This window comes from Fukomys damarensis, unplaced genomic scaffold, assembly GCF_012274545.1.
Source record: "Fukomys damarensis isolate Sample0158 unplaced genomic scaffold, DMR_v1.0_HiC HiC_scaffold_2, whole genome shotgun sequence".
NCBI classification, from domain to species: domain Eukaryota; kingdom Metazoa; phylum Chordata; class Mammalia; order Rodentia; family Bathyergidae; genus Fukomys; species Fukomys damarensis.
In genome coordinates, this window is record NW_022900914.1 from 41,253,367 (window position 1) to 41,279,869 (window position 26,503).

Consider the following 26,503-nt stretch of genomic DNA (forward strand, 5'->3'; position numbering starts at 1 on the left):
ATATATATATAAATCAGCTCCAACCTGTTTGTCTTTGAATAAAATTTAGTGAGTTGTGTGATATTCAAACAATGGAACACTAGCTCATCACTAAAACAAAGATCACCAATATAAATGTGGAAAAAAGCAAGAGGCAGAACAGTCTGGGTAATATTCTACATACTGGTTAAAATACATTTTAAAAAATAATAGGATAGTTATGTGATATATAAATCAGCTCCAACCTGTTTGTCTTTGAATAAAATTTAGTGAGTTGTGTGATATTCAAACAATGGAACACTAGCTCATCACTAAAACAAAGATCACCAATATAAATGTGGAAAAAAGCAAGAGGCAGAACAGTCTGGGTAATATTCTACATACTGGTTAAAATACATTTTAAAAAATAATAGGATAGTTATGTGGGGCTTTGGGTGTATGGCTAATATTTTGTTTCCTCACTGAGTGTTGGTTACATGATTGTTCCATGTGTGAAAATAATTCTGAATTTTAAAAAGCATAAACCAGCTGGGCAGCAGGGCACATGCATATAATCCTACCTGCTTGGGAGGCTGGGGCAAGAGGATAGCACACTCCAGGTCAGCCTGGGCAACTAAGTGAGACCATATCTTGAAGTAGAAAATGAAAAGGGCTGAGGATGTAGCTCAGTGGTAAAGCACCCTAAATTCAATCCCCAGTACCACCAAAAAACAAAGCAAAACAAGCAATCCAGGGGGTCCCCAGATCCCTTTCTCAGTAGGATTAGCCCTGACTACTCACCCACCCTTTGGTCAGGACCAAAGGAACTTATGTTTCAACACTTCCCAGGCCTCATTTACTCTTCTTTTATACTGACCTCAACCAATTGGTAGTTTAGTTTTAGTTTTTGAGACAGGGATTCACTATATAGCCCAGGTTGGCCTCGAACTTGGTGTCCTCCTGCCTTGGCCTTGGTCCTGGGATGAACCACCATGCCCTGCCTTGGTCCCTTGTTTATCAATTATTTCAGGACCCCCCCCCAATAAAAACAGTTTCAGCTACAGTCGTTCATCTGTTCATAAAGTTGGCCTGCCATACAGTCTGCTGTTCTCTGGGCTAGGTGTTTAAGGAAACCTGCTGGCTGTGAACACACAGAAGAGGTTTTATTTCAGGCTGCTAACTTCTCCGTGTGAGCAAGCATAGACCATGTTATAAAAAAAAAAGACAAAGACTCAATTCCTTCACCCCTTTAATTGAAGAAAAAAAATAAAATTTTTCTAATATAAAGTAGTGGTATTTTTCCTAAGAAGGTCACGGATTGCCCCAGAAAGAAAAATCAAATGCTCTCTAGCTCTATATTCAAATTTGATTGTAGCTGCTCCTTTTGAGGAAGCTGAGTGTTTGCCAAGGGAGTTCAGAGCTTCAGCCAAGACTCACTCCCACTGGGCTATCCAACTTTTAGAGCAGGAGTAGGGAGGGACCTGGCATATACTGCAGGCCTGCTGTGCGGGCACTGTGCTGCGTGTGTCGATCCACCACTGTTACAGTCACATAAAATTATGCTTTCTTGCCGATTTTGTGGAAGAAACTAAAACTCAGAGTGGTTAAGTGTCTCACCTGCAGTCATACACTATGCACATTCCAATAAACAGTGACTTACAACAGCACTTTCTTCTTACTGCCCTCACCCTGTGGGGAGGGAGGCAGAGGTCACTGGGTGGCTTTCACAGGCATCTCTCGTGCAGTCACCGTTAGGTGTCAGCGGTGGTTGTAGTCATCGAAGGATCTACTGAGTTGGATGTCCAAGCACGATTCTGCTAGCCCATGCTGAAGGGGGACTGTCATGTATACAGGCGACCTCTCCGGGTGGCAGCTGCGTTCCAAGACAGAGTGTCCTGGGACCAACCATCGTCAGGGAGCCAGGCAAAAGCCCAAGTCTTCTTCAGTCCCAGCAGCACCATCCTGTGAGTCAAAGGGAGTCACAGGCCCCACCCAGGTCAAAGGGGAAGAGAAAGAGACTCCATCTCTCAGGGAGAGAAAGTGTAGAAAAGAATTTGCAGCTCTCTTTAATCTGGGACCTAGAAGATGGTGAAGCCAGGATTTGAACACAGCTTGGCCTGATTCTTTCCTTTACAGTCACCCTTGAGCCTTAATTATGAACTTGCTCCATCACTGGAAAATGGCCATTATTGAGTCTGGTGTTTGAAAAGGAAGTTGAAGGGAACATCAACACCCCTTAGATAACATGATAAAAAAGGGTGTAGTCATCCCATTATCCATAAGAAGCTGTTAGCATCTTGGAACCACTGAGCACAATGCCAGCAAGACTTGTAAAGTGCAGGTAGCCCTTCTTAGGCAACTGATTCTTCCAGCATAAAATGAGGCACCCTAGGTAAAGCTATTCCTGGATTACCTAGATTAGGAGTTCTCTGAAGGCTTTCTGATAAACACTCTTTGAAATCCTGGTAAAAATCTATGAGCTTCAAATATAACATTTACCATGGTTCATTCCAGAAACAAGAACCCCAGCTGGGAGCCATGGTTCATGTCTATAATCTCAGCTACTCAAGAGGCTCAAGCAGGAGGATGGCAAGTTTGAGGCCACTCTGGGCAACTTAGCAAGACTCTTGTCTCAAAATAAAATAAAAGGGATAGAGATGTACTCAGTGGTAGAGTGTCCCCGGGTTTGATCTCCAATAAGGGAGGGGGGAAGAAAGGAAAAGGGAAGGGAAAAGGAAAGAGAAAGGGAAGAGGGGGGAAGGGGAGGGAAGAGAAAAAAAGAGGAGAAGAGAAGAGAGGAGAGGAGAGAAATAAGAGCCTGCATGTTCTCGCTGGCCACTGCCCCCACAGTAACCCATAGCTCCAAAGACTCATCATGTTTGGTTCATCTCTGCCGCTGTCTTATGTCACTCCAAATCTCTCTTCTCTGTCCTATAAAACTAAGGGAAGAAGGACCTTAATGGAGCTATTAGAGAAGCTCCCTCAAACTGGGATATCAAGGTTTGATCAAAGCAGGTCAAGGGAAGAGCATGCCATGGAAAATTGAAGTCGGACATGGTGGTGCATGCCTGTAATCCCAGCACTCTGGGAGGCTGAGGCGGGAAGATTGCAAATTTAAATCCAGCCTGGTCAACTTAGCAACATGCTGTCTCAAAATAGATAATGAATAAATAAATAAATAAATAAATAAATACATTTTAAAACATGGCTGGGAGTATAGCTTAATGCAAAGGCCCTGTGTTTAATCCCCACTTTGAAAAAACTGAGTTTTTCTCCCAACAGGCACTGGAAAAGGGGTTTTCTTGCTTTGGCACCCACTGTAGCTGAACAAGATTAGAACGTGCTGCTCCAAAATCTGGCACGTTAGCATATGGATTATTTTGAGCACAGAGCCCTTGAGAATCAACAGACACAGAAAGTTAAGCCTTCTCAGAGCTTCTCTTATCTGACTAAGGGCAGAAACTTCTAAGAAATGAAAACTACCATAAATCCTTTCACCCATGAAAGTTTTATGACTCTAAAGAAGACAAAAAGCCTACACGCGCCTGCACGTTTTCCCAAGTACTCTCACCCTTCCTGACTGCCCATGTAGCATGGTGGCACAGAACTTGCCTAACATGTGAGAGGCCTGGGTTCTATTCCAGCACAATGAAATAAATAAATAAACCTCCAGCAGTTTCCCCATACACACACACCTTCTCACAAGGGACTACACCCAGAGGCTCATGACACTCTTCCCTGTCTTATCACTTCGCCACAAACATAGTGTCTTGTTAGAATTGCATAGCAGTCTCTGTGTCTGGAGTACACAAACTCTACAGTAGTTTCTGGGGCTTTCAATTCATTTCCCTCTGTATGCATATCAAACAAACACCTTTTTCTCCTGATAATCTATTAGTCCATTTGCAGTACCTCAGTCACAATCTAAGAAAGGAGAAAAAAGTTTTGTTTTTATTCCCCAACACAGCTTTCATTCACACCTCAAACACTCAGTACAGTGGACCCTTGACTTTCAAACTCAATTTGTCCACAAGGGCTCGTTGAAACTCAGGTTTGTCAATTGAAGGCTCAGGCTCCTCTACACAGCCTTCAAAGTCTCTCTCCTACATATAGACAGATCTTAGTGTCCTCAGAGAGACACTGGCCCGGGATTTCTCAATTAACCCCACAAGGGAAAGGACATTGTAATGTTCTTTCCAGAGCTTTTTATGGGTTAAATCTGTGCCTGAGACCATCTGTAGCATAAGCAGTCAGCCCTCGGAGAATAACTCAAGACTTTGGTCATAAGTTAAAATTAAAATTCCGGTTGGAACCCAAGTTGTTCGTATATCAGGCCAATTGTAACTCAAGGGTCCACTGTAACTGCTCTGAGCCAGGCACTTCTTTAAATTTTTTATTTCCTGGCTTTACCTATTTTCTCTCCTCTGAGAGGCTCCTAGATCTCCCCTCCAGGGCAGAGCTTCTGGTTCCACTGGTATCACACAAAGCTGCGACCCAGCCAATGCCCAGCAAGTGTTCATTGAATAAAGCACCTTCCCTGCTAGAGCTTAGAAAAAGATTCTCAAATTGCAGGAAGGATACAGCTCTACATGAATGATATAAATTGGACAGTTCAAAACCTAATTATTCTTTAGACGGGGACTCCTGAATGGCCTCAATCAATATTATTGAATGATTAAGCAAACTTTATATACACACTGTAGGTAAGCAAAAAGATTTTCTTGAAAAGCTAATTATTAGAAGAGGTTCCAAGAGGGAGTTTAAGTTAATTAAGAGGCTAGTTCTCAAACCTTTTGCTTTATCCATTTCCAAATAATAGGCTTACTTGGAAATTTCAAGTGTGCCTTTGATTAAGACTTGTCTCCATTGGACAAGATTTCATATCTGTGACTTGGCGTTGGTCTTTAAGTGAAGCAGGAGTGAATGTCTTTTAAGTAGCCCTGATCATAACTTTTTTGCCAGGCCCTGGATGCAATGGATCCTCAATACCCCCACAAAAAAAGGCCTGGCAAATAAGAATGGAACTTAGTGTCTCTCCTTTATTTACAGCACCTCAACCATAGGATGGTCATTCAGAATTAAATAAAATTGTGACAGGAAAATATTTTTTGAGAAATTTTATTATTCTTTTTCCAACTCTGTTTATTTCCCAGTTCTCCTGCTCTTTTCTCTATTCAGTCTTCCCTCCTGGCTCTGCAACATTTATTGCCTCAGGAGAGGCATGATAAAACAAAACAACAGCAAGGCAACCTAGGAGTGACTAAGAAAGAGGCCTTTTTGTTCTTTTTGATAGCAGGGATCGAACTCAGGACCTTGTGCTTGCCAGGAAGGCACACAGCCACTGAACTACATCCCCAGCCAAAGGAGGAGGCCTTTTGAACTGCTGTTCACTTAAGCCTGAAATAGCTGAAGGAATGGAGTTTGAGCCATACGGAAGTCACAAGGAATGAAAAAACAAGAACTAGATTGCCTTATCACGAGGATTATCAAGATTCGGGAAAGGAGCAGAGAACAGAGGGGAGGCAGGAGGCCTGGAGGTCCCTGAGAAAGGCCAGGGAGGGGGCGTGATGTTGGGGAACAGAGGCTCAGTCCTCCCCTCTCGAGCAGAGGAACTGCCTTCAGGTGAGCCAGGTTCTGGCAGTGGCTTGGGGGAAGCAGAGAAAGTGATGGCTTGTGCTAGTTTCTGTTATTTATACTAATACCAAAGTCGTACAGCAATAACAAGGCAACCTTAAGGGAACCACATTCCACAGCTTGAGGATGACTTCTAATCACATAACTTTGCAAGGGCTGCTCCCATTATTTGGGGCACTGATTCCTCAAATGCCTGACTCTGTTCCCTGCCAGCTGTTAGGGACTTAACATCTTTCTATCTCCCTTGAGGCAAGAGCATGACTTGCATCCAGCTTGCTGGCGAGCAGATCCCTGCTGGGGGAAGATGCAGTGAATACATGGGTCTCTAACACCCTGCCCAGGGTTCCCTGGGCCCAGCCCCTGCTCTGTTGAAGAGAATGCAACCATTCCTGGTAACTGATGAACAGCCATTATTAGAAAAGACCTTAGCTTTGATGAACTCTAGAGAAAGTGGATGCCCCAGAGTTCTGACCAATAGGACAATCTAATTTACAGCTCTCTTGCTGTCTGTCAGCTTCAGGCACCAGGATGAGCACTGTTGAAGAAAATGAGAAGGCTGAAGATGATAGACAATTCTAACTCCTTGTTCCAGGGCTCCCAGTCTCCACTGGGGTCCTCGTTGCCTCCAGAGGATCCAATCCCTCATTCCACAGCAGCACCCCCAGAGGAAGTGGAGGTGAGATGTGGATCCAAAATTAAACTAGCTGTAGCTCTGGGAAATGGACACATTTGAAACTTCTCTAGGAATCCATCTCACTAATTTCTAACTGGCAATTTGAAGATTTTCCAGGAATCAGAATTTTCTAAAGCCTCTTCACTCATTTGAAAATGAACAGGACTCCATTAGCAGGAAACTACTCACACTCCCCTGACTTAGGTCTCTCACTGGCATGACCCTGAAAACTGGCCTCCGCTCCCTGATGTTAGGAGGCTCCGTGGTGCCTGAGTGTGCACAAAGGCATTGACTCTTGAGGCCAAGCAAGTGCTGGCACTGACACTCTTGCCAGAGCCTGTGAAGGAGCAAAGTCTCCACCCAGGACTTCGTCTCTGAAATCCTGGGCTGCCAGCCGTGGAGATGCTAGTTGTGTAGCCATCATCCCTGGGGGTCCTCCCTACCCAGAGGGCCATGCCTGCCCCTTGCAGTGGGGTGAAGACTGCTCCTACACTCACGCGGCAGGTGGCCCTTCTGTCAGGCTACTCTGTGCAAGGTTCAGGTCAGACATCAGGCTGGATCCTGTCACCCACAGAGCTGTGAATGTTGTGGTGAACCTGCCATAGCAAAATCGATCTTTTCTCAGCTAGGAAAGTGTGGTTTAAGGGCTTCCCACAGCTCTGAAGACGTGGTTGAGGCAGGAGGTCATCTTGGAACAAATTTTCTTTGCTCTGTAAGAGAACCTGGAGTGGCCCACATTGGTCATGTAAATGTAAAGTTTAAGAGGAGCTCTTTGCCCTGGGAAGAAGGTGCCACAAGAACTCCTGTGGATGACAAAGGCCTGTCCACCACTCTTGTTATGTAGTTGGTCTCCAGGAAAAGAGTGGGTCAATTTCCAAAGAGGCCCAGAACTTCCTGGATGGAACTCAGGGGTGCTGAGGTGACTGATGAGAAAGAAATGACAGAGACCAGCAGGGCCCACCTCCAGGAAAATGGCCTGGGACAAATATTAGGAATGCTGATAGCATGAGGACTGCCTGATTCTGCTACTTCATGGCCTCCTCAGCTGCCCTTTGAGGAAGCCTGGCCTTGAGAACAGGGACTGGGGCATCAACTTTCAGAAGAGTCTTGGCCTAGTTGCATGTTAGAATTGTCAGAGGAACATCTGAAAATGTGGGTGCTGGGCATTTGAACAGCTATTTGTACAGTGATATTCACAGCGGCATTGTGTGCAGTGGTCAGACAGTAGAAATAACCTAATTGTCCACCAGGGGATAAGTGGATGAACAAAATGTAGTGTGCCTGAAATGCAATATTATTCAGCCTCAAAAATGAAGGACACTTTGATACATGGGTGCCCCTTGCTGAGTGAAATAAGGCAATGTGGGGGCTCAGAGCATGATACCCCAAAGTATGGTCCCTTGCATGATGATTACTTTGAATTAAAGGAAATTGGAAGGCCACAGAAGCAGCTTCAGAACCAAAATCTTTTTGACCTTCTCCTATCCTCTTGTCTCCCAGCCGTGCTTATTTCCAAGCACAAGCAAAGGCTCTCTGAAGTTCCCTTATCTGTCTAAAGACAGAGTCTCCAAAAGGGGACTCAAAGTGGGTATAGTGTCACATTTCTGTAATTGCAGCACTCTGGGTGGCTGAGGCAGGAAGAACACAAGTTTGAGCCCAGTCTGGGCAATTTAAAAAGACACTGTTTCAAAATAAATAAATAAAAAGTACTGGGGATGTAGCTCCCTGGGTTCAATCCTCAGTACTGCAAAAGGGTACTCAGTTATCACATGCGTCCCCTTCCTAGGAAACTCATCAGCCTGGGAAGATAAGCTGCATCCTAGCAGAGTCTAAAGGCACCACAGGCCCAAACAGACTTGATCACAGACCCTCACCTTCCCATGGACAACATTTATCACCTGAGAGATTTATCTGCATAACAAGACATTTATCTGCCTAATCCAGGACTAATGTCACCCCACCACGCAGGAAACCTGAGCCCTTGTCCTTAAAAACTTCAATCATCTGGCCCTTTTTCAAGCCCTGTGTTTTGCAGGACTCATGTGGATTTGCTTGTGCCTAAAACCATTTTTTTCTTGTTAATCTGCCTTCTGTTTATTTTTCGACTCAATTATGGAAACTTCGGAGGGTAGGGAGAGAGTTTTCTGTCCCCTATACCAGGCACAAAGGACAAACACTGCATAGTCAAATTCAGAGGCCGAAGAGAACCGTGGTTGCCAGGGACCGGCAGGAGGAGCAATGGAAAGTCACTGTTTCTTGGGTACAGAACTGCAGTTTGGGGAGATGGAAAGTTCTGCGGATGTGTGCTGGTGATGGATATACAACAACACGACTGTACTTCATGCCACTGAATCGTACACTGAAGACGGAAAGATGAGCAGGGCATGGTGGGACCTGTCTGTGATCCCAGTCATTCAGGTGGCTGAAGCAAGACGTTCCCAAGGTCAGCCTGGGCAGTTAGCAAGACCTAATCTCCAAAAATGGGGGTGAGGAGATGGGGGATTAGATCAGTGGTGGAGTATCTGTGGGTTCCATCCCCAGTACTGCAAAGGGAAAGAAAGGAGGGAGGGAGGGAGAAGCTAAACAGTAAGTTTTGTTCTATTGCTACTAACCATACCCTGTGCACATACATGCAAAGAATGACAGGAAGGTAGTATGGGGCTTTTCTTCTGTCAGGCACAGCTGAGGCTCCTAAACTGAAAAAGTAAACGAGAAAAATACTCCCTTTTAAAAGAAAGGCACTAGACTTTGTGGGCACCACTTGTTGAATTATGAAAATAAATGAATTCTGTCCTTCTAAACCCATTGCTCTCTTACCTTCAAGCAATTTATTCTTAATTATAACAGTGAGGATATTAGGGAAGACATCTCCTGGTGTCCTAGGCATTTCCTGTCCCCTCAGGCCATGTGAGAGGACCCAAAAGGAGGACCCAAAGTGTCCACAGGGTTTTTCTGCAAGTGGGAAGACTGGGAAAATTCACAGAAAAGGTGCTAACTGCCCCCTGTTCCTGATCTGATGGGCTTTAACGTTACTACAGAGGGGATCTGAATATGACACTTCAAAACATGACACTTGACATAAAGATTATTTTGAATTGAAGGCAACTGAAAAGAGCAGATACAAGACAAGCGTTCAGCCAGATGTAGTGATACACACTTCTGTAATCCCAGCACTCTTGAAAAGCTGACGCAGGAGAATCACAAATTCTAGCCCAGTCCGGACAATTTAATGACTCTTTGTCTCAAAATTTTTAAAAAGCGGGGTGAGGTGAGGAGTGAGGATTAGCTCAGTGTGAAGACCCGAAATTCAATCCCCAGTATTACAAGGAAAAAAAAAAAAAAGACAGAAAGGTAAAGTCCTCTGCTCTCTCACTATTTTCCTAAAAGCAGGACATCAATCTGTAAAGATGTACACCCTCCTGCCTCTCTGGGGAGGAGAGACACTAATTGCTGTAGACAGCGGGCCCCTGTCAACACAGGGCACACAAGAGGAACCCCGCAGCAAACCTCACTTTCCCACCCTTGGCCTGCTCCAGTGTCCCCACATGTCTCTCCTCCCACATTTTGCTGCCCTAGGAGCTCAAAGCCCCTTTCCTTTGCCTTGTTGCCGCATGCACGACAAATGTACTGTTCTTTGTTAAGATGCCACATAACACCAGGACATGCCACCCTCTTGATCTACTCTCATGTAAAGCAGGATGCACACACCAGGAGACTCACTGGTTTCTCTTGTTGATGAGTCTTTTGTTGGTCTAATTTGTAGGGACACAGCCAGGCAAGCTTCCATCAGTAGCCAAGGCACCCCTGAAGGCTTGACCCTGGTGCAGCAGCACTCAGAGGTGGGGCATTGAGAAGTAAGGGACTGGATCACTGAGGCCACTGACCTAAGCAATGGATGTGTTCATCGATGTGTTCAGAGAAGAATGGGCTACAGAAGGCAGGGCCTGGATGGAGGAAGTAGGCTGAAGGCATGACTTTGAAAGGTATATCTTGTTCCCAGCCCCTTCCTCTCTTTCTGGCTCTTCCTTTCTCTATGCTCCCTGGCTGCCATGAGGTGAGCAGTTTTGCCCCACCACATCTGTCCACCATGAAGTTCTGTCTTACCTCGGGCTCACAGGTACCTCAGGTTCCCTGTGGAACCCACAGACCACGGACAGAAGCCTCTGAAACTGAGACAAAGTAAATCCTTCCTTCTTTAAATTGTTTCCTCACGTATTTTTCTTGTAGTGACAGACAACTATAACCCACATGCTCCTACACAGAAAGGCAGAGAAGAGCCTTTCCAAGGGCTGAAGATGTTCCACATCTTGATCTAGGTGGTAGTTACCTGAGTGGATACATTTCATCGCACTGTATAATTATGGTGTGTGCAGTTGCTGAATCCAAGATCCACCTCAAGTAAAACCACCAGTGGCCAAGCTAACCCCCAGGAAGTACACACTGAAATGGTCTGAGATGGGACTCAGGCATGATTATTTCTAAAGTTTCCAAGTTGGTTCGAATACAGGGACAGTACTGAGAAATAGATGGGACCTCCTAACCTAACCTCCTAGCAGCCATGCCTTTTGTTATGCCTTTTATCTAGATGTCTCCCAAAGCTTCATGCACTCATAGGTGCGGCTTTTGGGAGGTGACTGGATCAAGGGTGTGTGACATTGAATCATGGCTGTGTGATACAGGATTAGTTCACTGATGGGTTTACAGCTGGGTGTGATGTTGGGAGGCGAAGCCTGGTAGAAAGAGGTGGGTCATTATGGGTGCAGCCTGGAAGGTATATGTCCCTCCTCTCTTGATGGCGCTGCTTCCTGTCTGCCCTGCCATAGACTGTTTCCCTTCTGCCAGGCCACCCTGCCTTGGAATCAGCCAACAAGGGACTGAAACCTCTACAAACTTTGAGCTAAAAGAAACCTTTTCTCCTCTAACTTGTAGGTGTCAGGTATTTTGTCACAGTAACAAAAAAAATAAAGCAATTCATGGGGTGAAGAAAGCCACCCTATCTCCCTCTAAGAGCTCCCTCCCTACTCTCACTGTGTAATTCCATTCTGCAGATCCACCCTGTAGGTCACCACCCATCAGCTCTGCCTAGATAGCCAGGTCCTAGCCACCAGAGCCTCCCATGGTGAACGCCAAAAATCTTAGGCTTTGGCTCCAACACCACTGGCCAGACCGTCACCATGTGGTAAGCAGGGAGCCAGAAGTTTGTGGTGGTAGGAAATTGTCTCCAGGAAGTCAGGGCCACAGCTTCCATTTGGCACCTAGACACACAGAGCACTTGCCCAGGACTGCCAGGAAGCGGGTACATGGCAAGGCAGGACTTAGTCCAGGCGAGAGTGAGCACGTTGGAGACACAGACTTTCTCTACTACCCTGGGAAGTATGAGCCAGAAGATTTTGGCTGGGGAGCCCAAGTAAATGCAGTTATAAAAGCTCTGTGACTATGGTCTGGGGAGTCATTGGAATGAGTATTTATGGCTATATTTTTCATTGAGCTTGGCTAAAAGGCTTCAGAAATGAAAGATTTTTTGGCACCAAAACCTTTCACCAAACAGCATATCTCTAAATTAAGTAGTGAAGCAGGCAGGCTCTGAGTTACTGGGTACTAATTCACACCTCGGTGTGAAAATTCAAGCTTCTTAGAATGAGTTCTTGCAATTAAATGTTTGAAAAATAACTAATGAATACCAATGAAGAAAAAAATACAGTGAGTTTTACTCAAGCAGCTGTTTAACAGCAGAAAGACAGAGCGTGGAGCTCTTGGGCAGGGTGGCCTGGAGCACAGCCCCTTCCCTTTTCTTAAAGGTCAGAGCCACCCCAAACCACTTCCGCTTTCCGGAACAACTCCCCAGAGTCTCCTAAGCAGCCCGGATTCATTTGAGACACCACTAGGACTGCCCTTGAGTCATCCAATCTTTGCCTCAGACCCCAGAGACAAAAGCCAGCTGGGCTGTTTCCCTCACTGCCACCCCTGGGTTCGGGCAAAGCCAAGAAGGGAGCAGTGTGGCTGGAGACTAGAGGCAGAGGCCGACCCAGCCAGCCGACTCCCCACATCCCACAGCAGGGTGACTGGGTCCAGTGGACAAGGTATGGCAGTGTTAAAAGGTGAAGTCACAACTGCCATGGCAGGGGAAGAATGTGTATAAAGAATTTATGTTGCTCAAATGATGGAACCAGCCAGATAGACTGGCTCAAAGGAAAAAGCTACACAAATTGACATAGAATAAAGGCATGTTGAGATGAATTGCAAATAAAGACAAAAGTGATCCCCCCCACCATGAAGTGGGTAGGCTGGAGAAGAACTCAACTCTAACCCAGATGGTTCAGAATTTATGTAATTATCAATTATCTACAATTTACAGAGCTGCAAAATAACTTAAAAAAAAAACTGAACAGGAAGGCACAGTGCTATGTACTTACAGTCCCAGCTACTTGGGAGCAGGGAGGTAAGGGTGGAGGGAGGGGGGAACAAATTGAACAAGGCCAGTCTCTCATGACCTTGAAGAGTGTGCTATAGATGATACATAGTATTCCACTGAAAAACTTTTTTTCAGTAATCAGGTTTGAATCCAGGGCCTTTGCACTGAGCTACATTCCCAGTGCTGCCCCCACCACTACTTCTGAGTTTGAAATAGGACCTCACTAAGTCTTTTAAATTGCCTAGGACTGGATTCAAACTTGCAACATTCCTGCCTCAGCCTCCCAGAATCCTGAGATTACAGGTATGTGCTACCTCTCCCAGTTTTTCTAACTAAAGTTCTTTCTCCAGAGCCAGCATGATGGCACACAGCTGTAATCCCTGCCCTGAGTAGGTCTGAGGCAGGGGGATGGTGAGTTCAAAGTCAGTCTGTGCTACAGCAAAAACCTCATCTCAGAAACAAAACCAAACAAACAAGCTCACCCAAGGGAGACCCTGTTCCTCTGAAGGATGGTTCCCTAACACCAGCTCCTTTGTATAGACCTGCCTGGCCGAGAAGGTTAGGAGCTGGGCACTGGGGTGCCAGGTACCAGTCGTTATTAACTAACAACAACAGCACAGCCTTCCAATCAAGTCACAGCCTTGCTAGCTCTCTTTATTAAAATGAGGGCCTTGAGCTATGATGCTCTCTTAGGTTTCTTTAACTCTAAAACTTTTAGAATCTAAGGGAATAAGAAATAAAGTTTTTTTAAAAATTTATTTCAGATTTTTGTGATAGGGTCTTGCTATGTAGACTAAGCTGGCCTCGAAACTCAGAGATACTCCAGCCTCAGCCTCCTGAGCATAAGGATTACAGGTATGCACCACCACACCTACTGAAACTGATGTCATTAATCTGAAACTGGCCCCAAAACGTCTAGCCAGTTGATTCACTGGGATCCTGAGCAGCACTGCCTGGCTGACTGCAAAGGCTCCTTTGTCACGTGCCTTCCCCGGACATGAGTGGCTGTGCCCACACTCTGGCATTCCACGTGTCTGTGTTTCTCTCCAGCTGTGGGCTGGGAGACATCAATCCCAGAGTCCAGCCCTGGCCACACACGCGAGTGTGCCGTGCATCAGCCCAGGAATGACCAGGGCACGTGCCACTTACACGGTGCGCGCAGCAGCAGGCTGCTCGGGTTCCTCGTGGGCCTCGCGTGAGCTCCAGCGCCTCCCGGTCAGCGCAGGAAAAGGGTGAGTCACCCTGGGGCGGGGCGGGGCTGGCCGGGGCCAGGCGCCCAGGGAGTAATTAACATGACAGTTCTCCACGGGGCCTGCGGCGGGGGCGGGGGCGAGAAGGGGCACCCCAGGCCTGCGTCCCCCTTCCCCCAGGACCTCTGTCCCTCTCTCTCCCCCACAAGCAGGAGCAGGCGGAGCCAAAAGAGAGGAGAGTAAGATGAATTCACTTCCAGTCATTTCACTCCTAAATTCTCCCCCCAAGACTGCCAGAAAAGATGCTAATGAAAGACGTATTGTGTGAGGAGAGTGTTTTCTTCGGACATCTGCCCGGGGAGCTGGATACCAAGCCCAACAGCCAGGTCACCAGCCCTGTCACAGTACAACCTTTTGCTCACTACTGACCCCTCCTGGGGTGACAGGGACAACTGGCTGAGGAACGGGAGGCTGAAAGAAACTGAGCTTGGGTTCTCAACCTAGCATCTGTACTTGGAGGATGGATCCTGCCTAACCCTTATGCCACAGACTAGCAGGACCCAACCTTGGGAACCCCTTCACCCAAGGGGCCTCCAAAACCCTTCACACTGGACTTCTTTCTATACGTGAGATCCTCTAACTTGCTCTTTTGCAGGAGATGTTGGGGCGGGAGGCCTTTAGGAGACTGAAGCGAATTTGGTATTTAGCAAGTAGGAGTACATCAGGTGGAATCAGAGGGCACACCTAGTAATGGCCAGTGGTCACTAGGCAGGTGCCCACTAGCAACCCCGCCTGCCCAGGGTAACATCGCCACCCTATCTCGTCTACCCAGGACAGTCCCAGGGTTAGCATTGAAAGTGTGACATCCCAGGAAGGGCCTCAGTCAAACCTTGGCAGCAAAAGTTAAATTGGACTGACCCATGGCTGGGGTTTTGAGGGTGAGGGTGCTGCTGGGTGGTGGGGAGAGGACTGGACGGGGCCAGCAGGAGAGGAGTGAAGGTCCACCATTATGCTAGGACTCTGTGATGACACAAAGACAGTAAGAACAGGAAGTGGTAGGTGCAACAGAAGGGTCGTGGAACCCGTTTCCAATGAGTTCACTAGTGAGAGGGGGAAACAAACATTCAAGAGCTGGTAGGAAAGCAGTGAAGATGCTCTGGGCTGCAAGTGACATAAAACTCTGACTCAAGCTAGCTTGAACAATACAAAAATGTCTTACATCATGAGACAGGAACGGCAGGTTTCAGGATGGCGGATTCAGGGGCTGAACTGCACAGCCAGACAATCACGGTTGCTGGTAGTTGTTTTTTATGGATCTAGAGATGGAACCCAGCACTGCCTGCATGCAAGACAAGTGCTCCACCCCTGACACACACCAGCTTTCAAATTTTTGTCTCTCTCTGCTCTGCCCTTCATTGTTAACTGTACCCTCAAATTCATGGCAAAATGGCCACCTCCAGACATGACATCGTCCACCATAAGACTTTCTTTCATGAGTTTCTCAGAGTGCCGCCCCAGTGGGCTTCCCTTCACTCTCATTGGCCGGGAGCAGTTGCGTTCTAACCCTAGGACCAATCATTGGCAAGACAGACCCGGCTGTGTGGGGGAGGAGCAGGCCTTGGGCACTTGGAGCTCTCCTGGGAAGAAAAGAAGTGAGGGGTGACTGCTGTGTGGATTCAACAACATCCATCACGGAGGCCGCGGTGGGCAAGTGGGATATGAACACAGTTCAGTTTTAGATTTTTATCTGCTCAGATTTTTCAATGGCTCTTTTGCCTGTGGGATACATCTCATACTCATCAGCTTTAACCAATCTGTCAATTCTGTGTAAACCTCCAATCATTTCTTCATAGAAATCCTCAGCTCTGTCCACACACGTCAATCCTAGAACAAAACGCTCACCTCTTTGCCCTTGTCTCCCTGTCTGGAATATCTACCCCTCTCTCCTCCCTTATACCTCTGTTCTCCTCTTCTTCCTGTCCTCCTCTTTCTCCTCATTCTTCTGTTTTTGAGTGTTGCTTGGTTCGGTTTTTTAGATGGAATCTCCCTACATTGACCAGGCTAGTCTCGAACTCTTGTGTTTAGGGGATCCTCCTGTCTCAGCCTCCTGAGTAGCTGTGATTGCAGCCATGTGCCAGTGTGCCCTGTAGAGAGCTGTCTGTCTCTGGCCTGCCAGGCTCCCCACACCAGCTCTAACTTGAACTTTCTGCAGGCAGTTACAGAGACACTACACTCCCGCCTTTTCCCTTTCAGCTGAGGCAGGTTGGTCGCACCTTGAGTCCCTCACACAGACGCAGTAGGAGTGTGGCCTTGAAGGATGGAATAATAACAGGAGGGAGGTGAGGAGGACGGGAGGCAATGCTCCAGATGGACACGGGAGACCCCTGCCACACAGGCCCGGAGGTGAGTCTGGGAGAGGAATATGGAGGTGGGAGGTGGCTGGGTGCAACTGAGGGAGCCTGGGCCTCTGGGCGGGGGTGCAGCTGTTCTCCCACCCTTCCCCTCAGCCTTCGAAAGCCACTGCTGCACACACGTTTATGGCAGCTCCCGAGGAGCCGCCTGGAGCGGGCTTCAGTCCCGTCTGTGCCCTGTCCTCCCCTCCAACCTGCTCCATTCTTTCTACTTCCTTCTAACCCCAGCTTCTCTTCTTCCCGCCTTTAATGTTTGAAAACCTGCTCTTGTGGAGCTCCTCACTCTGAGAGAGGTGGCACCTAGAGGACCCTAAACCTCTACTTCTCAAAATCTGTCTCTGTCACCAGCCAGTAGACACAGGCAGGGGTTCCAGACACTCTGAGTGACACTGATTTCCATCCCCTGGATGCTAGGTGTTTTTCTCTGGCACGTCCGTGCCCAAGGCCCTGGTGCCAGGGCAGGACCTGCTGCGGAGCCTGCCCTCCTCCACCCGGCCCGCCCCACCCCACCCACCAGGCGCTTCCTGGCTATGCTTTCCTGCAGCACCGAGGTGGAGCCAGCCACCCTCCCCCACGCAGCCTTCTGTGACTCAGTGGAAGCTGGTGGCCACTTCCCCCACCCCACCCACACTCACATTCCAACGGCCAGCTCACTGGCTTCTTGGCACCCGACCGCGGCCCCCAGGCCTCTGCCTAGAGTAAACAGTCCTTTCTTTATGGAGGATTTACAACCAGGGCCGGCCCAGTATGGGAAGGGGCCACGTGTATTTTACCCTCTGAGCACAGCCTTCCTCTCCACTACCAAGCCTGACCTTTGTGGATCCTTCCTTGTGACCCCTGGCTGCCCTGGGATGTTTTGTTTAAAGAACTTGAGACCTACCCATCATTGTTGGGCCTAGCACTGTCCTAACTCAGTACATGTTTAAATAAAAGTTTTAAAAAATGATTAATAGACTGGGAGTGCAATTCAGTGGGAGAGCATTTGGCCATTATGCACAAGGTCCTGGGTTTGATGACCAGGACTACACAAACAGTACACACACACACACACACACACACATGTGCACAACCACAGAAAAACTGTAAAAACTGTACATATTATATTAATAAATGAAGACCCTCTGGGAGGCTGAGGCAGGAGGATGGCAAGTTCTAGCCCATTCTGAGCAATTTAGCAACTTGGCAAGATCTTTGTCTCAAAATGAAAAATAAGTGCTGGGGATGTAGCTCAATGCAAAAGCCCTGGGTTCAATCTCCAGTACCAAAAGTGGGGGGCGGTGATTTATGTGAAAATCCTCCTTCGGGCCACACATGGAAAGTAGGGGTGTTAGAAATGGTTCAGGGATACCTGGGCTGAAGCCCCAGGTCTGCCACTCTGAGATTCCAAGCACTATTTATGCCCCACCCATCTCCATTCCTTACCCATATACTGGGGGACATGGCTCCACATCATCAATTCCCAATGTACTGGGTATTATTATTATTATTATTATTATTATTATTATTTTAACATCTCCAAAATCAGGATGTTTTACAGTTGATGTGGGAAGGGTAGAGCCCACATCCCCACTGCCGAGCCCAAGGTGGCCAAGTGAGCCGCTCTGGCCATGGGAGAGTGAAGCAAGCGACGTACAGCGCATCTAGGCTGAAGCTCTGACACACAATTGTGGCCGCCTGTAATTCCAGCGGTGCAGGAGGCTAAAGCAGTGGTGTCCCGAGTTTGAGCACAGGCTGGGCGATTTAGTACGACCCTGTCTCAAAATAGAATTTTTTAAAGGGCTGGGAATATAGCTCTGGGATAGAGTGCTTACCTACCATGCACGAGGGTCTGGGTCCAATTCCTCTAGTAGCACTACCACAGCAAAAAGGACACTGATCTACTCCATGCTTTTTCTTCTACTGCAAGGTGACCAAAGTTCGTTACAGAAGCTATTTCGTGGGCCTGGATGTCAGAGGAAAGATGAAAGCAAAATGAGCTGCAGCCAGTGGGCATCTAAGGGGAGAATAGTGTAAGTCTTTCTCCTTTTAGCCAGTGAGATTTGGGGCTGTTTGCTTTTTGTTTTGAGACAGGGTCTTGCTACATAGTCCAGGCTGGCCTAGAACTCACAGTCCTCCTACTTTAGCCTCCTTAGTACTGGGATTACAGGTGTGCACCACCACACCTGGCTTTTTTTTTTTCTCCTTTTTTCTTTTTTCAGTACTAGGGTGTAAACACAGGGTCTCATGCATGCGAGGTAGGCACTGTACTACCAAGCCATATCTCCACCCAGGGACTGTGTTCTATAGTGCAGTCTGTCATATTCTTCTAGCTAGTTGACAGAGTCTCTTTTTTTTGTTTCTTAATTTATATTGTGTTAACTCATAGTTGATACTATTTATTCAATGAAAGAAGTTTACCGGTCACAGACTGAGTTAATCCATATAAATTACACAGACAATGCCTTGCCTACACTCAGTAATCTGTTTGGGTTGGCCACTATTAAATTTATTTTCTTTTTTTTTTTTAACTATTAAATTTCTAGCCCTTTGTAAATAGCCAGCTGTGTTGGTCAGCTCTCTGTTACTATAACAAATACCTGAGGCACATCAACTTAAAAAGACAGAAGGTTTATTTTCGCTCTAAATTTTGGAGGTTTCCGTTTGTGACCAGTTCACTACACTGCAACTGGCTTGTGGCCAAGGAGAACATCATGGCAGAGATAATGTGGTGGAAAAAGTCCATTTACCTCATGGAAGGAAATGGAAAAGCAAGGAGAAAGGGGCAGGGTCCCAGCATCCCCCTTTGGGGGTGTGGTTCTAGTGAGCAGAAGACCTTCATTAAGCTCTACCTTTTATAGGGGCCACCACTTCTCCCAAGCTGGAAACTAAGCCTTTACCACATAGGCCTTCAGAAGATATTTCAGATCCAAATTATAGTGCCTGTGTTGATGACATGTTTGGAGTGGTGAATCTGATGACCATAGAGTCAGGAGGCTGCTCAGGTCCCTTGTGGAATGAGAAAGGGTATAATAAGTTCACATCAATAAAAACATGCTTTTGGCACTTGCTGTCAAAGGCTCTTAGAAGATGGGTTTTTCCAGAGCCTTTCTTGTAAGCCAGCCATTGAAAGAGCCACTTGTTTTGGTGGATAACTAAGAATGCTAAGCTTTAATTCTTATTTATAAACAGTTTATTGTCTGAGATGATAGAGGGAGGGAAAAACTACTCAAGTGTGGCAAGTTTCTGGTGTAAAAGAATAAAGAAACTCCATATTCTCTTGGGGCAAAATAGAAGCATCTTGAATTTTTGTAGGACTAGGTAAATGTCTGGAGATACCACGTGTCTCTAAGATTTATTTATTTATTTATTTTGACAGGATCTTGCTGAATTTCCCAGCCTGGGCTCAAACTTGTAACCCTCCTGACTCAGCCTTCTGAATGTTGGGATTACAGTAGGCATGCATGTGCCACCATGCCTGAGTTGCACTTCTGGCTAATCTTTGACCATCTCTGTTATACCCCTGTGCTCTGGAGCAACTCTGCAGGAATTCTGTCACCAGTCTTGTTGCTCTTAAAGCAGGGAGATGATTCAGTCTAAAGTGCTGAACCAAAGCATAATTGTGAGGGTAGCTATTCTGCCTCAGTTCTTCACAGCTACTTTCTAATCCTTGAGTATCCTCTCCCCTGAGACTCATGCTACCTACCTGCCTCCTTCTTCCTTTCCTCCACTCAGGAAGAAGACAAAAGCAATTTATTTTAAAGTATCAGTGATGCACATTCCTTCCTGTATTAGTCACATTCCAATCTCTGGGACAAAATGCCTGGTGAAGGAAAGCTGCTCAGCCCATGGCAGCCAGGAAACAGAGAGAGTAAGGAAGAGCTGGGGAGAGAGATACATCCTTCCAGGTCATCTCCTCAGTGCCCTGAGTCTTCCAGCCAGGCTCCACCTCCTAACAGTGCAGTCAACCTCAACTGATGAGTGGACTCGTCGCTGATGAACATAGCACCCCTGTGATCCAGTCCCCTTCCCAAGGCTCTACCTCTGAGCACAGGAGACTTTGGGGAGGTATTCTACATCTAAACCACTACACTTCCTCAGGAGCATTTGTATTTTAAGAGAAACTAGGTGGTGAAAAGGGCAATTAGGAGACTTTAGGAAGGTTGTGTTAGGGATCTGCTTATTGCAAGGGACAGAAACTCACTCAAGCTGCTGAAGTTAAAAACTAGGGGTGGGGTACTGTTAGGAAACCGGAATTAGCATGCAAACTGATAGCATGGACTGAAGGGACTGGAGAAGTCCCCCACCCCCACTCTGCTCTCTCCAACTTCTTCCTGCTCCCATGAGCTCCGCACACTCTCATCTTTCCTGCTGTATCTACCGCCGTCTTCTCCCGCAGCAGATACCCGTCTTGTGCACACAACTTCATAAATGGCTGTTCCAAAATGGTGGCCCCAAGCACCCTGTGATGATGGGACTTTCTGTTTCAAGCCCTAGTTCCAATTAATTAGTTTCATGACGTTTTATCTGTGAGAGGGAGGGTCTGGCTTCCTGCAGCCTATGTACAGGTGGTTCCACTGGGGTCAGGCAACCACTTTTAGTTCAATTATCCATGGTGCTGCCACTGTAGAGCCAGTTTCTGATGATTGATGCAATAAATAGGATTCAGTTCAGCTGCTTGTGGCAGAACATTCAAAATAAGAATAGCTTAAAATATAAATTTCTTTCTTTAACATGTAAAAGGTGAGTAGCCCGGGACTGGTACAGAGACCTGAAGTATTCAAAAGGCTTGAATACTATATTGGCAGTGGCTTCCATTATCAAGGTAATCTCTTGATCCAAGATGGCCGCTAGTGCTCCAGTCCTCATAACACACTGGGTTGTAGGCTGGAAGGAGGAAAAGAAAAAACACTAAAGCTCCACAGAGAGGAAGAAACACTGTGGAGCCCCACAGAACACTTTCACTTATTTCATTGCCAGAACCTAGAGACATTGCCACCTAGACTATAATTAGGGTCTTCCCCTGCCCCAAAGAAGCAAAAATGAATGTTGAGGAACACTCTGAATCTCAGCCAAAGTTAAAGAGGAAAGAAAATAAAGGGCATCTGTAGTATGTTTTCTTTTTCTATAAGATAGGTATGTCGCTGGAAATTTCAAAAATAAGAAAAAGAATTGCTTTGGAACAAATAAGAGAAACTCTGGAAGAGTGAGACCCATGCTTAACCCAGAAGAATACTTTCTAGAAGTGAAATTTCAGGCATCAGAGAGATGGTGCTTGGGGGGATGGGGAATGGTGTTAAGGATTGAACCCAGAATCTCACCATGCTAGGCGAGCACTCTACCACTGAGCACTGAGTTTTCTCCCCAGGCCAAGAGATGGTATTGGAGAGGGGAAGTAGAGGCTTTGCTGGAGACCCCCAAGTCCTCCCCTGGGAGCACACAGAGGGATGTCTGCTTGCATAAGAGTTCTGCATAGCCAGGTGTGGTGTTGCATGCCTGTAATCCTAACACTTCTGGGAGGCTGAGGCAGGGGGATCAAAAGTTTGAGCCCAGCTCCAGCAATTTAGACCCCTCAAAATACAAAAATAGAAAAAGGGAGGGCAGGAGATGTAGTTCAGGGTAAAGGCTCTGAGTTCAAGTCCCTGTGTTAGGTGGGGGCAATATACAGGAGGGAATGGCCTTCCTCTCTGCTCTGCTAACCCAAAGGCTGTGCTCTGTGCCTGCCCCAGCCCCCACCACAGTGTCAACGCTGGCAGGACAGGGAGTACTCAGCATACTCAGCTAGGGTTCTCTCCTCCACCCCTGCAACTTCCTGGGGGCTCTGGGAAATACAAAGCAAGCCCACCCTTCCACTTCTCATTCTTCCTGTGGCAAACGCCTCGCCTTTGTGGGGCTCCTTTTCCAATTTTTCAGGGCTGCCTTCTGCCTCCTCCCCCTCTGCAGATCCAGTCTCCACAAGACACTTCTACTCCTTGGGATGCTGGGCTTCCTTTCCCTACCTAGCAAACTCCTATCTTTCCTTCAATACTCTATCATAGCCACCTCCCTGTGTAGTCTTTCTTCATTCCTTACCCAAAGAGGCCTTTTCTTCTTTCGTGTTCCTGTTCTTTTGTGGGTGTGGTATCCCACAGGGGCAGAGCTGGGGCTTCCACCCTACTTCCTGTGTGTGACCTAAGTGAGTCCTTACCTAGATGGTAGGATTACCAGGTGCTGGAGAAGCCCAGCGATCCCCATAAATTATTCTTCCCTCCTTTTTTTTTTTTTTCCTGGTACTGGGATTGAACCCAGGGCTTTGCACTGCACTACATCTTCAGCCCTTTTCTGTTCCTTTCAAGACAAGGTCTTGCTAAATTGTACAACCTGGGCTAGAACTTGCCATCTCCCTGCCTCAGTCTCCCAGAGGCCCTTCATTTATTAATACATATATATTTCTTTTTCTGTTTTGTGTTTTTGTTTTTCCATAACCAGGTACTTATGTCCTGAGCAGAAGCCCAGCTGGGCCTTGTGTGAAGAGCAGGGAGCCATGCTGGGTCCCAGGATGACCCTCTGCAGGTAGCTGGAAGGTGGGACCCCCTCTGACTGCCTTCTGTGCTGTGCTGACGTTCTGGCTCGAGTGGCTCTTTGCAGCTCTTCCTCATGGGCTTTTCAATAAGCACATCCACATAATTCCCTTTGGAAGTGGTTAAAAACCATGACACACTCCCAGAACTGATTCGTGTCTCCAGGGGGGCAGCCAGAAGGGCCACCACAATCCCTTGCTCTTCCCTCACACTGACCCTTCCAAAGCGACTTTTCTGCTGCCTTCTTCGAGGAGTCAGCTGTCCCACCACCCTCGAAAATGGGCCCCCTGGTGACTTTGTCTGGCTGACAGGATACAGTTGTGAGCCTCTCACCTGCCTCCCGCCCAGGGGATGCATATGACCAGGCCCAGGCTGGCCTAGCTGAGGCCACCTGCAGTGTGAAGGGCCCCCCAAAGTTCATCATTGGAAACTTGACCCCCAAGGCAATCATATTGGGAAATAGGGTTATCAGAGGTGATGAGATCACAGGGCTCAGCACTTACGAATGAATTAATGTCAGGAGTAAATTGTCCAGGAGTGAATTGGTTAGCAAGCCTGGCTGCCTTATGCCTCTGTTTTCTTCTACCTTCTGCCACGAATAATGCAACATAACAGCCACGCCAGATTCTGACACCACACTCTCGGACTTCTTAGCTTCCAGAACCATGAGCCAAATAAATCTTTGTTTTTTATAAATTACCCAGTTTTAGGCATCCAGCTATAGCCCCAAAGATGGACTGAAATACAACCCTATACTGCCACCTCCAGCTAACAGCCGCCCTCCCAGAAGGAGTGAGTCCAGCCTAAGTTTGCCAAAGGCTGCAGAACTGGGAGCTAAACTGCAATTGTTCTGGTCACTAAGTTCAGGGATGGTTTGTTAAACAGAAGGAGCTAACAGGAATCTGATTACTCTCAACTGTATTAGTCAGTACCTATCATTGCTCAGCGCATGAAGTCAAGGGAGAGAGAGTCCCCAGCCCGCCCCTCAGGCTGCTTCTTTTGGGGGTGTGGCTTTATTTTACTGGTACAGTTTAGATACACATAATGATAACATTCATCATGAGGAATTTGTACGTGTACATGATATATCTTGCTTCTTTTTTTCCCCATTGCCCTCCCCTCCCTTTAACCTCTCTTCACCTCATTTGCCTATGTTCCCTTCAAATGGATTTCTGGCCTAGTCAGTTTCTCCCAAGAGCTGACAAAAGGACTAGAAAGTTTGGTGAGGACCTCCAAACATTCCTCAGTTGCACAATCACTTAAAGATGAGTGGGATCAAGGAGGTGGCACTCCATTGGGATCTATCCAATTTCTCAGTGTGTTTGAAGCTCTTTGGGGGAAGTTACTTAATATTTTTAAGGATACGAAGGTCCCCAGGTGTCAAGGAGCAAGACGGGCTCCTTTAGTGTCACTCAGTCCTGGGGCATTGAGGTAGGGCGTGTGAGACACTAGAGTCTTTCTCTGCAGACAGAGCAGTAATGGATGGAAGGCAGCAGCTTAGATCCTTGGCAGGATGACAGTCACCAAAGCAGTGACCATGATAAATGGCAACCAAGGGCAACCTCATGCCAAAGAGGAAGGCACAGTCTCAGGCTGGTGGCACTGCCTGCCTGTATAGCTGCCTTCCATGTTTAATTCCTACTCTGGATCCGACTGTGGGCGACAGGCACAGTTTGCCACCATTCCTTGGGGTAACAGACGCTTATTGAAAGTCAAGGTGTCTGCCAAAAGATAATAGCTTTAAATGTAAAATTACAAATCATTATGGGTAATGTGATGCAAATTGCAATAGAAGCACTGGCAGTATTTTACTTTGATCTTATTCTTGCTTGCCTTTCGTTGCCAGCTTTATCTGAAGCTGCTGTTGGGGACACCTTATTCACATGCCGTGTACCCTTCAACAGTAGCTCTGATGTTGTCCCGCCTGCAGGACATAAACAAGGCCAAGACCGTGAAGGGAGCTCCTTTCCACACTACCTGTGCCTATTTCAAGGAGTCTGGGTTTAACATTTTAAACATCGGTTCCATTTACCCTCTGGGCAGTGCTTGGACATGTACAATTTGTGGGGGGGGAGTTGGAAGTTGATTTTAATGGTTAATTCAAAAGGTATTCTTCTTCAAATGCTTAAGGAAGATTTGTTAAAAAAAAAAAAAAAGGAAAAACAACCCCATTTGGGCTGGGATGTGGCTGAGTGGTAGCATACCTGTATAGGACATGCAAGGCTCAAGGTTCTTTCCCCAGCACTATAAAACAAAGCAAAATAAATAGACCTTACTTCCTGTGTGCTCTACAGGCCTCTGCTGGAGAAAGAAGCCTGAAAAACACCTTGGCCTTCCAGAGGTCCAAACCCAAGTTCTGGGCTCTTTCTTTCCAAAGATGCAGGAAATTTAAAAAGTGGTTGTTTTTATTTTTATTGCTGTCTTGGGGTTCCAGGGCAACACTCCCAGCTCCCTGTTTTTATTTTGAGAGTGAGTCTCACTAAATTGCTCAAGCTGGCCTTGAACTTGTGATTCTCCTGTCTCAGCCTCCAGAGTAGCTGGGATTACAGAACAAGGGCACCTGATGAGAGGAATTTTTTCCAGTTCTGAGAATTGAACTCAGGGCCTTCACACTGAGCAACATTCCAGCTCTTTAAAAAAATGTTTTTTTAAAAAACTTAACTTGCTGGGCAGGAACTTGCATCCTCCTGCCTTGGCCTCCCAGGGTGCTGGGATTTTAGTCATGTGCCACCGTATTGAGCTTGCTGAGAGGACCTGTGATAAAGGTCTTCAGGCTGAGAGCTGTCTACTTGGGGCTGTGTGGGCTTTGGTTCATCTTCCTCTTTCTCACTCCCCTGTGGCCACCTGTTTCCGAGGCACTCAGTGTGACAAGGAAAACCCAGAAGCTGAAAATAGAGTTGGTTTCCCAGAATCTCAGGTACCGAGTGGAGGAGGGGTGGGGACTTCTTGGACGTGAGCTCACGCAGCCGTCCTGTGCCTCACGGCTGTGTCTGGCTTCCGGCGACAGGACAAGAAAACTGTTTCAGTGACAAACGCTGCAAAGCTGCTCTCCTGGTTTCCATGGAAGGCCTGAGCTTCCACACCTGCAACTTGGGCCAGACCCAAATGCACCCTCTCCTTGAGGGTCTCTTAGGGACCTGCTTTCTCAGATGAAAGTGCTCCGTGGCAACTGCACTGAATCAAGAGCCCACAACTCTCATTCGATGTTTGCCGCCTGCAATCTTGAGGTCACCTCTGAGCCAGGCCTGTCAGGCTGGCTGTGTCCTCCCACTACCCTGGCTTCTGAAGCACACTTCACACTGGCGTGAAAGTTCTCATTCTGTAATCTGGCTAAATGCTTCACAGCCCATCCCCTTAGACAAAACCTAGGAGCAAGGTGACCGGGTCGATGGGTCAGTCGATAACAGCTCCCGCAGCCCAGTTCTGTCCGGGAATACCCTTCCCTGGCTTTTGTGCTCAGGAATTCTGACCCAAGAAAACAATCACAGCATAGCAAACACATATAAGGTATGAGCAAAACATACCATGAATGTTTAGATAAAAAACTTAAAAACATACTACAGTAAAAGACGTACTGTAATGAATCCCCTTCAGAAGTCTCCCCTCACTTTGAACACACTTACCCCATTGCCCTTGCGCTTTCTGAAGAAATTCTGGAAGCCTTCTTTTGTTAGTATCTTTTACTGTAC